Consider the following 13,183-nt stretch of genomic DNA (forward strand, 5'->3'; position numbering starts at 1 on the left):
GTAAACCCCTCCCGACGTATAAACCTACCCACATAGTCATCGATTTCTTCTCCTCATCTCCCGTAATTTTTTTCTTTTTTTTCTGAACTCGATAGACAAACATGTCCTCAATTTTTCATTCCGCCATTCGAGGATGAAAAAAAAATGAGAAATATTGCTTCAACGCGTGGCTCTCGGTTGCACGGAATCATCTGGTCAAAGATTGGGTACACTTATATGTATATATAACCCGTGTACTTTTAAGATCGCATGTCTCGCCAAACCTACGTTTGTTAGAGATCGGCTTATGCTCGCTCGGTTGTGCTCGTCCTACGGGCGCGACTAGGTTTGCCTGTTAGTAGCAAATTAACCGACAATTACGCGATAAAGTCTGTAGGCACGCGGTAGGCCGCACGTTGAGCCAGATATACCGCGTTGAACGCATATTATCTTCGTACGTATTTTTTTCCAACGATAGAAAATGCGACTCAAAGCCCTGGAGCAAGAAGGGAAGGAAAATCGACGCTGAATTTTTGAAAGATTGAAATCAGTTTTTGGAATTGGAAACAGTAGAATTGATTATAAAATCTTTTCAACTAGATTGCCGAATGGACGGCAGTAAGTAGATTATACGCAGTCGATTTTTCGAAGGGAAAAACGCCACTGGGGCTGATGATCAAGTTATACCCGTAGGCCTCGTTTCGAATTTCGCAAATGAACTTAATTACCTACTACAATTAAATATTACCGTACGCAGTTCACCTTGGAGACTTTGCAATTATCACGGGGATAGATATCTAATTAGGAATAGCGCGTAAATCTCGGTGTCGAATTACGCTGTCAATTTATCCAACGAGATCGAATGCTGGAGAAAGAAAAAAAAAAAAAAAAAAAACTCACGAGAAACAAACAGCCCTTTCATCCCGTGGGAAAATTAAAGCTCGTTTTATCCACTCTCTTACATATAATTTGTGCGATTAAAAATTGTCGCTCGATTGCTTTCTGAATTTCAAATGGGATCTCGCGACGAGAAACGAAGAGGAGAAAAAATATGAGGGGGTGTTCGTGCAACGGGTTGCTAAATTCCGTCCGCGGTGAGATAAAATATGTGTAAGAAGAGGAAGGGAAAAAAAAAAATGACGAGAAGAGAAGAAAAAAAAAAAAAAAAAACAACTGTACGCGAAGGGAGAAGAGACGAAGGATGAAAGACAAAATGAAATAAGTGGAGGGAGAAAAGAGTTGGAAAGATGAGAATAAGAAGATGATGATGAAGAAGAAGAATCTCTGGCGACGAACGAAGCGAGACAAAACGATATTCCGAGTAACCGACTTCCGAGTATGAGGTAGACGCCGACATTCCGTCGCTCCAGAAAGTCGCTACTCGTTCGTATATATATGTATATATATGTATGTATATATATACGTGTGTTCGTAATACCTGCAGCAGCGGTACAACCACCGTGACACCACCGTCATCATCATCATCATCATCATCATCGTCGTCGTCGTCGTCGTCGTCGTCGTCGTCGTCAGAAGCAGCAAGAGCAACGGCAGCGGCAGCGACCGAGTAGTATAACGGTACGAAGTGAATTACGAATACGGTTCTGCCTTCAAGAGATCGAGTTTGGCGTCTTTTCTTTTATCACCCGATATCCCCGGGGCCACCGTACGGCGTCGACAGTCCCTTCGTCCCGGGATACCGTGCGTCATCATTAATCCAATCACGATTTAAGAAAGTGCTGCCGATGCTGCCCCACCAATACCACGAGGCCAAAAATATTATAATACCCCGTTCGCCTCGTGTACGTTTATCGCACATCCTCATCAACTCGTCCTCCTCCTCCTACTCCTCTTCTCTTTGTTTTTTTTTTTTCTTCTACTCAGTTTCATTTTTCCTTTCATATTTCTTCTCCAATTTATACACGCGGATGTGTAAATCGACCGGTTTAATTCGCGGCTATATTATATTATATTATATATATATCTCCCCCGCACCAGGCGAACAATAATTCGCTTTCGGATGCTGCCGTTAAGGATCCTCGGACAAAGTAGGTATATTATAAAGTTTACCAGTGTCCAACGCCGCTGGTACAGTACGCCTCGCGCCCACGCCCTCGTTCGTTACTCGCGGATAAATCGCGTCCCCCGTATAATGGCGTGGAAATTTTTCTTTCTCCTCCTTTTTTTTTTTTGCCAACGTTATTTTCGACCTTCCTTTTTTTACACGCATTCTCTACGGCGTTGGATTCCCGGCGTCTGATTTTTCCCGCGCGTACGACGGATACGCGCCTAGACACGGTGCGAATCCCTCGGAGCTCGAGCGCACGCCATATCTTTTAAAATATGTAACGCTATACGCGCGAACACCCCGTAAGTATAGGATCGCGGTTATACGCACAAGGCGGCGGCGTAACGGAGCTGCAGAGTTTAAGTTTATCGCTAACGAAAACCAGTTAATTTCACACGTGTATATATACGTAGTACAACCTCCTAAGCAACAAGGCGAAACTTGAACTGAGAAATTATGCGTTAAATAAATTACTCGCAATTACAAGCTTAATTATTATACCCGCACTGCCGAACGTAGGCAAGGGTCGATTGACTCGAGATAAATTAAATAATTAATTCGACGCTCGCCAAATTCCACCATCTTTTATTTTCTCCTATATTTCTTCTTTTTTTTTTTTTTTTGTTTTTATCAGCTACAAAGCGAATCCGGCGAACGAAAAATTCTATGGATAAAAAACGACGCTGCGAAAACGACGATGCGAACGGATGGAAAAGGAGTGAGGAGTAGGAGCTGAGACACGAGGTGCGCGGTATATATGAGAAAATTAGTTGCATTAATTATTGCTTACACAAACAGGCGTTCGATTTCCCACCTCCTTTCTCATCGCGAGCATTAGTTTCGAAGTAGATATTACACGGTGATTTCCCTTGCAACGTTGAGCGCGTGTACGTATACATACGTATACAATTTATATAATAGATGCGGCGGCGGCACTATCTTATATATATTACCAGGTTGTACGGGCCGCACGTATCCTTCGCGCCCCTGAGGTGGACCTGCATCATCAACAGCGGGATAAAGAGGATGGATATTTTATACACATTTCTATAGATAGGTATCCACAGGTACGACGGAGTCTCTTCTGCCTCGTACGTGAGCGTATCGATATTTTCCCTTCCCCCCTTATGTACGTACACGCGGTGCGTACGAGTAGCCTTCCCACAGACGTGCGATAGATAGAAAACCGATGCGAGAACGCGCGCGCGAGCGCGGGCGGCCGGTGTATAAAACCACGACTTATGTGGCCAGAGGCATAAATTATCTAAAAGCATAAATTAACCGCCCTCGCCTCTCGAGTTCTGCGGGAGTATATGATAATAATTAACCGTACAGGTTGGTCGGACGGTCGTTCTCGAGTGCAGCAGCAGCACCACCAGCAGCAGGAGCAGAATTATATATATATACGTACAAAATATCACGCTGAGATCGAAGAGTGTAAGGTATGTATATATATACATATAATGTAAATACGTACGAACCGGGTGGTTGAAACTTTTAATCCAACTTGACCTAATCAACGTGGCGTGCCCGCGCCTGCTAGATCTCAGATGTGGTGGAATTGAGTTCGTAAAAATGCTATAGTCGATGTACGACCGCGACCCCCGACGAAGGCCGTTAAGGTATACCGGGATCGTTTTTCAGAGGGAACGGAAAAGAAAAAAAAAAAAAATAATAAAAAAAGAATCCGTTCATTTTTCGATCGGCGCGATATACCGCATCTCAAATATGAGATCACGGTCGAGTTTATTTCCTACATTTCTGTATCTTTAATTTGCTTTATTTTTTTTTCTCTTTTTGCATTTTTTTTCTTCTTCTTCCTCCTCATTTATACGGACAAGCGTCGCGTGCGTTCCACGTGCGTGCGATATCCGAAGAGACTTGCGCACGGCGGGGACGGTGAATACGTGTGTACGCGTTACATATATGTATAAATTTGTACGTATATATTATATCGTAATAAAGTAGTGTGCGCTACGAAATGGCGTATCACCCCCCTCCCGCCCCCCTATTTAATATGTATCACGGTACCCGGGCGGCCTATTAATTATACATACGTATAAGTATATAGATATATAAATATATATACACGTGAACGGAAAATGGTGGCTCGAGAGTTATACCAGTGAAATACTGCAGAGATCGTCGAATGCACGACAACGTTCTGCGTTTCACCTGCGACGTACCGCCACGGCACGTGCACGACATGCAAAAAAAAAAAAGAACAAATAATTAAGAGAACGCGAAAAAGAAGAACGAGATTCTAGGTGAGTCGAGGAATACACTCGGTATTCGTGGAGTATTTTAGGAAAAATCGTATCGCGATTCGCAATTCGGCAAAACAATTCATTCGTTATTCCTTCTTTGCCCGAAAAGCTGACAATGAGTGGAAACGAAGGATCCGGAGCTTTTACACGCGTCATTTTTGCCCGATGACGAAAAAAAAAAAAAAAAAAAAAGGGAATAGAAAGAAGAAACTGGCTCGTTTCGTACACGTATACATCGCGTACATATAATATAATACGATATCGTAGCCGTGGATGCTTTCGCGGACCTCGTTAACAATTATAAATCATTTAACCAGCGGTGCGGGCAAGGAAGGAAAGGCATGGGCATCGCAATTTGCGCGCTTGTAATGCGCGCCCGGGATCAACGCGGCAGCTTGTCAGACAAGATAATAATTACACGATCTTTTTATTTTTACGTGTATATTATTTGATTTTTTTTTTTTTTTTGATTTTTTTTTTCTCTCTTCTCTCTTCTTCAATTTATTTATTCGTTCGCGTTCGTTCTCCGTTTTTCTTTATTTTATTATTTCAATGGCGTTTTTTTCCCCCGATTTTAACCGACGTTCCCTAATTTTTTTCCGATTTCATTTTTTCCCTCTCTATTTTATTTCCGTAAAAGCTGCATCCGATTCCGCGCACGCCGACGCTCCGATGTACGACAGAGAAATATTTTTATCCAACGCTATTCGACGCTTTTTTCTGGCCAAATTTCGTCGACGAACTTTTTCATCAAGAGTATCCTCCGACGAAAATTCTATTTCCATGTACACATAATTCAATTTAGCGGTAATATCCGCGAACTTCGCGACTCTGTTGTATACAGTGTAAAACGACGAACCGATTCGCGAACCAGCGACCGTTCACCGTTGCACCGCGTACCTTACGTGCGGTGCGCGACGCGCGAGTGTAACGAAGGTGGAAGTCAGGTTTGGTGCATAGGTTGCACGCGCACGTATATACCTCAAGTACGGACGGAGAAACGAACGAACGAACGCAACGAACGAATGGATGGCATTATATGGCGGCACTGTTAAGGCAGTAAGGCGGTAAGGCCAGTTTTTATCTCAGCCGCCATCTGCCGACCGATCGTCATTATCGCTAAGTAATCCTTCAGCCAAGAGCCAAGAGCCACGAGCACACCGGTGTACTCCTCCTTTCAGGCCCTGCCCTGCCCTGCCCTGCCCTGCCCTGCCCTGCCCTGCCCTGCCCTTCCTTCTCATTTTTCTCTCATTCTTATTTTCCTTCTCCTTCGTACCACTGACGCGGACTTCTCGACTCTTCCTCGATACGTCCCGTCATCTCGCGTACCAGCGGATTCCGCTATCCTCTCCGCATCGTATATCCGATATCGTTTTCGCGGCACAAGAACTCTCGCGCACAACCGTGTAACGCGTATGAAACGAAAATGAAATGAAAAAAAAAAAAAAAACAACAATCACCAGCTCCGAAGGTACTTTTTTGAAAAAATCAAAGTTTTTCCTACGTTACGATAAATGAAAGGGTAATTAGACGGTGCGTTGAATTCGTCAGCCTCTGCGTGTGTACACACGAGATTGCGTGTGTGTGCGTGTGTGTGGCGCACACGACGCACAACCGATACATAGGTGTACATAAATCAATTTCTGTTACACATCACGTCGTCACGTCGGCAATGATCGTCGGCGTTCCCGATTGATTTTATGTGTAATTTATACCACGCGAGTAGCTTTATAACCGCTGTAACGTACGTACATACCTCACGTTACACTATACGTACGATAAAATACGCGTTAACGTATACATATATACGTATACGCGCGAGACTACGGAGAGCGCATTCACAGAGGTATGGAGATATCGAGGTTAATAAATTCTTCTCAACCTTTTTTTACATCAATCAAATAATTTAATATACGACCACCAATTTCACCTGTGCTGCTCACACGTATACAGATTTTTACGTAGAGCCCTGTAAGTGTACGCCTTATAATTTTTTCGCTTTGCGATGATCCGGAGATAGAAGAAGAAGGAGAAAAAAAAACATCCAGAAATGAAAGAACTAAGCGACGATTTTTCATTAGCGATAATTTTTTTTTCATCACCTCACAGAATGTTCGTATAGCTGGTCGAAATGTACAGTAAAAAGATAACGAGGTAATACGCGATCGAAGAGAGGGTGGTAGAGAAGAAGAGAACGAAATAAAACAAAAAATTATCTCGGAAGGAATGATTTTTTTCTTCTGTCGGGCGGATCGAGGAGAATAATGAATAAGAAAAGAACAGGGAAAATTATTTATCTGCGTCCGTATTATATGCAGCGGGTTCAAAGGCTGCGAAATAAATCGCAGACTCGCGATTCCATTCCTATTACAAAACTCCGCGATATACATTCGCCGATGTTTATATATATATATGTAATTATTTTAGCGATAATTGAAGAACCTTTTTTTTTTTGCTCACGTATCTCGCTCGTACGCACGTATGTGTCGCGATCGACGTAACGGCGATTTCCCTGCACAAAATTCACACCGAAACAATTTTGTTAACACAACGACGAACAATTGTGAGATAAAATTAATTTTCCTCTTCGCTGTATAATGTTCGTCGCGAAGTTTCGTGAACCGTAACGTAACCAGATGCGAAAAACAATTCCTAGAAACGTGATCCGACGCTATTAATATTTCTCATTTACGCATACACATTTTTCCACAATCGAGCGTCTTCTGTAATTAATTTTACAAAAATCAAACGGAGAACGAAACGTTCGCGGGGATACGCGCGTGGGATAAGAAAAGGATGCGGCGGTGAACAAGGGTCTCCGTTTTGTCGCGACAAGAATAAGAACACGGGCGGCGGGTGTCTCCGGGTTCCGAGTCCGGTAAGGGTTAAAAAAAAAACAAGAAAAATGGAAAAAGGAGGGAAAGTTCTCTCTCGCACGTTCGGAGACGATGAAAAAGCCACGTGTATATATACAAGTATACGGTCCACAGGCCGCGGTGTAGCGGCAAAAGGGGCAACCGCTGTAACAGGGGCAGGACGACGCGCAACGGTAAGCGGCGAAACGTTCGCGGCAGAAGAGAGAAATCCCGAAGTGTATAGGTATGGGTAGGGTGATCACGAGGAGAGCGGTAAAACATTAAAACACTAAAACGGCGGGCGATGATAGCCCTGCTCGAGAACTTGGGACTCGTCGCCGCTTCGTCGCCCGTTCGCCTCAAAACTCCCCGACATATCCTCCGCTCGTCGCACCCATCTCGCGTCCCGTGGTTACCGTCCCACGTAATTAACAGGCCACCGGTGCTCCCTGCGGTCGGGACACGTCGTCGGGCAGGTGAACATCTCGAACGCAGAGACTCTCAACTTTTGTCGCATTTGTTTTTCCCTCCCCCTCCACCCCCGCCCCCCGAAAGAACGCGGGTGAGGGGCGGAAATTTTATCGATAAGATTTCGGATCCGCGGGCAATTCGGAGTGGGGAAAAAAAAAATCGCAAACCTAGCTCGCGTTAGCCCGGAGAAATTCCGCATTTTTGCGGTCTGGGCATAGAAAGAAACCCGTCGTCGGGAAGAGGGAGAATAGAAAAAGAAAAAAAAAGAAAAGAAAAAAACTTGTAATAACTCACGTGTGTATCAGAAAAACACGTATGAGCTAATCCAAGACGATTAAGGTGAGATCGTTCCTCGGTAGTACGGGATATATCGAAGTGTGCAACAGTTTATCGTTTCTAATATCTAATTTTCGCAGCTACCTGTTGCGCTCGGGATTTTTACTCGTTGGCCGTTATAACGCACACGGCTTATACCGCTTACACATAAACTCGCGGATTCGCGTTCGCGGGTATGAAATGAATAAAACTCGCGTGTACGTGAAAATATGTGTACACGTAATGTCCTGTGAGAGATAGCTTATTCGCACCGGGAACGATCTCGACCGCCATTGTACATTGCGATATATATAGTTTGCAATTTAATTCGATTCGCGTTGTTCGACGCCGTTACATGCGTTCCTATATAACGTCGTTAACATATCCTCTTCCTGCAAGACGTATTCGATTTTGCAGACGATTTTTTTCCCCCCTTTTTCTTCTCTCTTGTCGTTCCGATTACTTTTTACATCCCCCCCCCCCCCCCCCCCCCATCCTCCGATCGTTGAAGCGAGGAGCTTTTCTTCCTCGATTATTCGTCGCGAAACGCGAGCGGAATTTATTTCATACTTTTCCCATCTCGGAATTGTACGAAACGCACGTTATATAAGTTGAGAAAATTGCGGCGAGACGATTTTGATAAATCAGAGACCCGCGTATAAGTAAGCTAAGGCCGTACCTACAGTTCGAACGCCCACTTAAAAAATTTCATACGCGTGGGATGCGAATCTCGGAGAATGCGTCACCCCGTCATATTTTTCTACGGATACGTGACGATATTTTACCGCACTCGTACGATGCGAAGCGCGAGGCTGAGAATTTTTTTTTTTTTCCATCTCACACACTCGTCCCCGCAAACGCGGGACATTAAAAATCTTTGAAAAATCATTTTCAACGAACAACTTCGCCGTATAAATTCTCCGGTATTTTCAACCGCACCGCTGTTATCCCCGCGCAACTGATATGCAAAAGAAAGAATGAAAGGAAGAAAGAAAGAAAGGAAGGAACGCGATGGCCATAAAGTTTAGTGCGGTACCGCAGTGCGGAGAGACCTGCACGGTGCATAGTTCGGTGCAGACGACACAGAATACCACTCGGAAGACCGTACAGCTGAAACCCGCGTCACAAAATTACCCGACAAACTTCGACCGCCCCGAACCGAAGCGAACCCTCGCCGAAGAGAAGTTCTCGAATACGCGTTGTTTGTACGACGCTTTTCCCCGTACACACCTACTACGAAAAAAACGCATTCGACCGACGAGTAAAATTGTGAATGTCCAAAAATTTTCAACTCTAAACAATCTCGAGATACGAGTCAAAAGTTAAAGAACGACCCGAGTCGGTGTACGGTCGAAATACAAGAGGAGAAAAAGGTAACCGGGAACAAGGCGAGGACACGGTCATGCGGTCATCACCTGCGGCGCTTATTCTGATATTTAAACGGTAATTTGACGTTGACACGACGACGATGACGACTGAAACGAGGGAATAATTTTTCTCCTCTTATTTTCTCAATTTTGTTTCTTTTTTTTGTTTTCGTTTTCGTTTCTCTTCACCATCCACTCTTTTCTCATGCATATACATAAAACGTAACTCTTCTTCTTTTCTCTTCCTTTCACGCGGGGTGTAACGACGTATCCCTCGTAGCTGTCGTCGTCGTCGATCGGTTGGACGTTGATCGCCCCGTAGAATATACCGTACGCAGCTGGACTTAACAAGCACCGGTAAGAAACTAGGAGTTTAAAAAAAAAAAAAAATTTTATATATACCCGCGTACGTATAGAAATGCGCTTGAGACTACGGCGGACGACACGATTTTAGTACGAGTTTACTTTAATTAGTGTCGTTAGGAGTCACGTGGTCAAAATCCAGCAGCAACAACCACCGACGTCTCGAGGAGGAGAGTCGCGTGGCGCACGAGTTATACACACCAGCAGCAGATGCTGATGACGATCACCGTCGTGCTGCCGCTGCTTGTATTTCGACCAAAGAAACCGCTCAGCCGTAAAAATTAAATCCTCCGATCTCCACGTTGATCAAAATTCAATACCATTACGCATCCGATTTCAGGTAGATCTACGTCGTGCGGAAAAACCAGATAACACACTTCCTGCTCGTAGGTAAAATTCAAGTGTATTCGGATCCGCGCGTCAGGTTGCACAACTCATTTGAAAGTGAATAAAAAAAAAAAAAGTGAAGAGCCGTTTACGCTCGTGTGCTTCGACGGGGTGGTTGAGAATTTTTGGTCCGCGTATCCGTTGCATCGCATCATTCAGGTATATGTAGAGCAGCTGCACGCGGCCGGTGTAGAACGATATGAATATAATAGACGCGTGCGGGTCGTTGAAAACGATTTCACTTTTTCCCTCGTCTACTTTATTCGACGAATATTATAAACGCGCGCGCGTTTCGCCTCCCTCTCGGGGGTGATGAAAAATCTACCTCGACCTCGAACTTGAACCCTTGAGATCGATTGTTATTCACGCGGACCGCCCCCCGAGCTAAGAGTTCGCATCGGTGACGCCTGCAGTTGTTACGCGCGACGTCGCATCTCGATCTCTCCATCATATTTTCTTCTTCGAATCGAACGGAAATAAAAAATCAATCGATCATCGAGGATCTCGTTGTGTATCTTCAGAAAACACGCAGATCGTTGACACCGAAATATAAGAATATAACTGTTGTAGAGAAAATCAATTACGATTGGTATCCGACTATAAATTATACATGCGATGGTTACACGCCCAAAAGAAATACATGCTGGCTACACGGTATAGGTTCTGTCCATTATCCGGGGATTAATATATAAAAATTTCTGGCCAGATTGAGGCGAGCGGTGGTGCGTATAAGGTGGTCGAACGGCGATTGTGAAGTATCGCGCGGCCATTAAACGATACACCTGTAGGCAATTAAGAATTACGCTATATTATAAGCACGGCGCGCGTCAAATCACATCGAATCCACATCAGATCTCGTCAGGCGATGGCCAACGTACATTTGCGTTCGAGGTGTATGCGACGAGCCGCGTGTGCTCGTAGTCGTATGTAAACAGCGGTGCGCGCTTTTCCACTTGGCTTTTTGAGCGGGCTGGGGGCCCACCTACGCTTCTTGATTTATGCGCGGTTTGTCTCGAGCCATTACCGCCTTAGCGTAGAATTAATTAGACGGAGATTCACACGGTCTACACCCAGCCGCGGCGTCAACGGCATTAACCACCGCATTACCATCATCGGCAGAAGTGTTGTATTTAATAGCCCGGGTGGATATATACTACACCGGGATCACCTTTATTATACACACGTGGAGGGGAAGAAGGAGAAGAAGAAAAAAAAAAAAGACAAAATGAAAATTTCGTTTCACCGAACGGCTTATAAAAATTATACTCATATCACACACGTCGCTCGTTTGTAAGAGGTGAAAAAAAAAAAAAAAAGTATGAGTAAATAAATAAATAAAATAAAAATAAATTAGTGAAAAATAAATATAAATAAAACGTCTCGGAGAAGGAGTAGAGAGAAATAGAGAGAAGAAAAAAGAAAAAAAAAAAAAAAAAGGCAAAAGCTCACGCTGCGCGCGAGAGAGAATATATAAGCGAGAATTGGATGGGTATGTAAATACGTGTACGCACACACATATGTTATATGTATATGGCCAGGTAAAGGCGACCTTGTAAGGTCAGATTTAAATTATTCATTTTAAAAAAAACGGTGAATATACTTTGTCAACACTGTTTAAAAACTTTCAGGAGACACCTGGGCAGCTGAAGAGTACCGCGATGACGATCCGACGTACGATTACGACGATGATGGTTGCCGTTGCCGAAATCTAATCAAAAATTTACCGGAGGAATGGCCATCGGAAAAGGTGACGACGACGACGACGGGGGAATCGGTGCGGCGCGTATAATAGAAACGGCGATAGAGATTGAACGTTACAGAGAATCCGACGATCGAGTAAAAAGATTGAAAAAAGTGACGGAAAAAATTCCGATTATCCATGCAAGACGGCACGGCGCGCTCTAATCGATAGGGATATACAGAATTCGGGATATACCGTTTAACGCCAAAAATATAATCTTCTCTTTTCTCCATTTTTCGTTTTTTTTTCTCTTTACTCCGGGACGGAGAATTAATTTTTTTCCACCGCGTCTCCAACGATTCGACGAAAGAATCGCGAGAATCCCGCGCTATTCCCGCACTCGTGTGCGCGATCCGCAGCGCAAAAAGTATCTCAGGTACCACGGGGTTCGAAAGGTGCAGGACGAACCCTACGGACGAAGGAGTTTTCGCGCGGTCGGTTTTGCAAATTATTTTTTTTCGTCGTCGTCGTTTCGCTTCGTACGCGACGGGAGAAAGGTAGGGAGGTATAGGGGTGCAGCGGGATAGGTATTAGTTGTCGATTGATTTTCGAAAAATGTTGACGGCGTCATTTGATTAAAATCTCGGTGTTCCGTACGGACATTTACCCGTAGTCGTTTTGATATTATAGCTAGGCGAAATTACCGGCGATGTTGGTACCCCCCTTTCGCGCGCAATTACTGCCAAATGGATTTCCTAATTGCCACGCAATCACTGTACATCTCGTACACGTAGCGTACGTATATGTACACGTACAGGGACTCCTCCTGGCGCTGTGCACACATTTTGAATACGTACCTACGGACACCGCGTGTGGAATAGGGGGGAAATTTTATACGTGCGGAGCGGCGGCGCACCGACACACCGACGCTGTACGGCGAACAGAAATTGCCCCAAGCCCGATGATCGTCACCGAGATTGTTAAAAATCTTTCGCTTTCGATGCGATGCGATGCGATGCGATGCGCGAGTTACTTCTGAGATCGGCTTCATTTCCTTTGACGTACATCCTAATGATTACGTACTACACACTGTGGTGTATGCACACGTGTATCGTCGTACGGTGCGAATAACGCCGGCTACATGTGTATCGCGTATTACTCGGCAACTCGTTCGAATAATAATCGACGGTCAAACATTTCTGCGGGAGAAATTCGATTACACTTCTTAACTCCGCACGTCCCTCGGCAACGGCGTCGGTAGGCTAGCCGCTGGCTGCTGCTGCCGCTGCATAGCCGAGATTCGCGCGTCTTCCCTCCGCGGCAAGCCGCGATATATACCTATACATACACGCGGTGGTGAGTTATCAATATTATTTCGCCACGTGCGTTGCGGTAATCGGAGAAAATTTAACCCAACGAAATCTATTTTA

At 44.5% G+C, this 13,183-nt stretch overlaps 1 protein-coding gene across 3 annotated transcripts in view; it reads right to left on the reverse strand.

Annotated features, from left to right (window-relative positions):
• The window catches only part of LOC105693067 (zinc finger protein 362), a 37,705-nt gene that overhangs the window by 8,650 nt on the left and 15,872 nt on the right, over positions 1-13,183 (reverse strand). The window contains exon 1 of one of the 3 annotated variants that reach the window (XM_048659257.1): positions 1,418-2,665. The exons of the other annotated variants lie outside the window; for them this stretch is intronic. The gene's annotated coding sequence lies outside the window, so the exon portion shown is untranslated. Of the gene's footprint in view, positions 1-1,417; positions 2,666-13,183 lie in introns of those variants that run through there. 3 annotated transcript variants of the gene reach the window in all.

This window comes from Athalia rosae, chromosome 8 (genome assembly GCF_917208135.1).
Source record: "Athalia rosae chromosome 8, iyAthRosa1.1, whole genome shotgun sequence".
NCBI classification, from domain to species: domain Eukaryota; kingdom Metazoa; phylum Arthropoda; class Insecta; order Hymenoptera; family Athaliidae; genus Athalia; species Athalia rosae.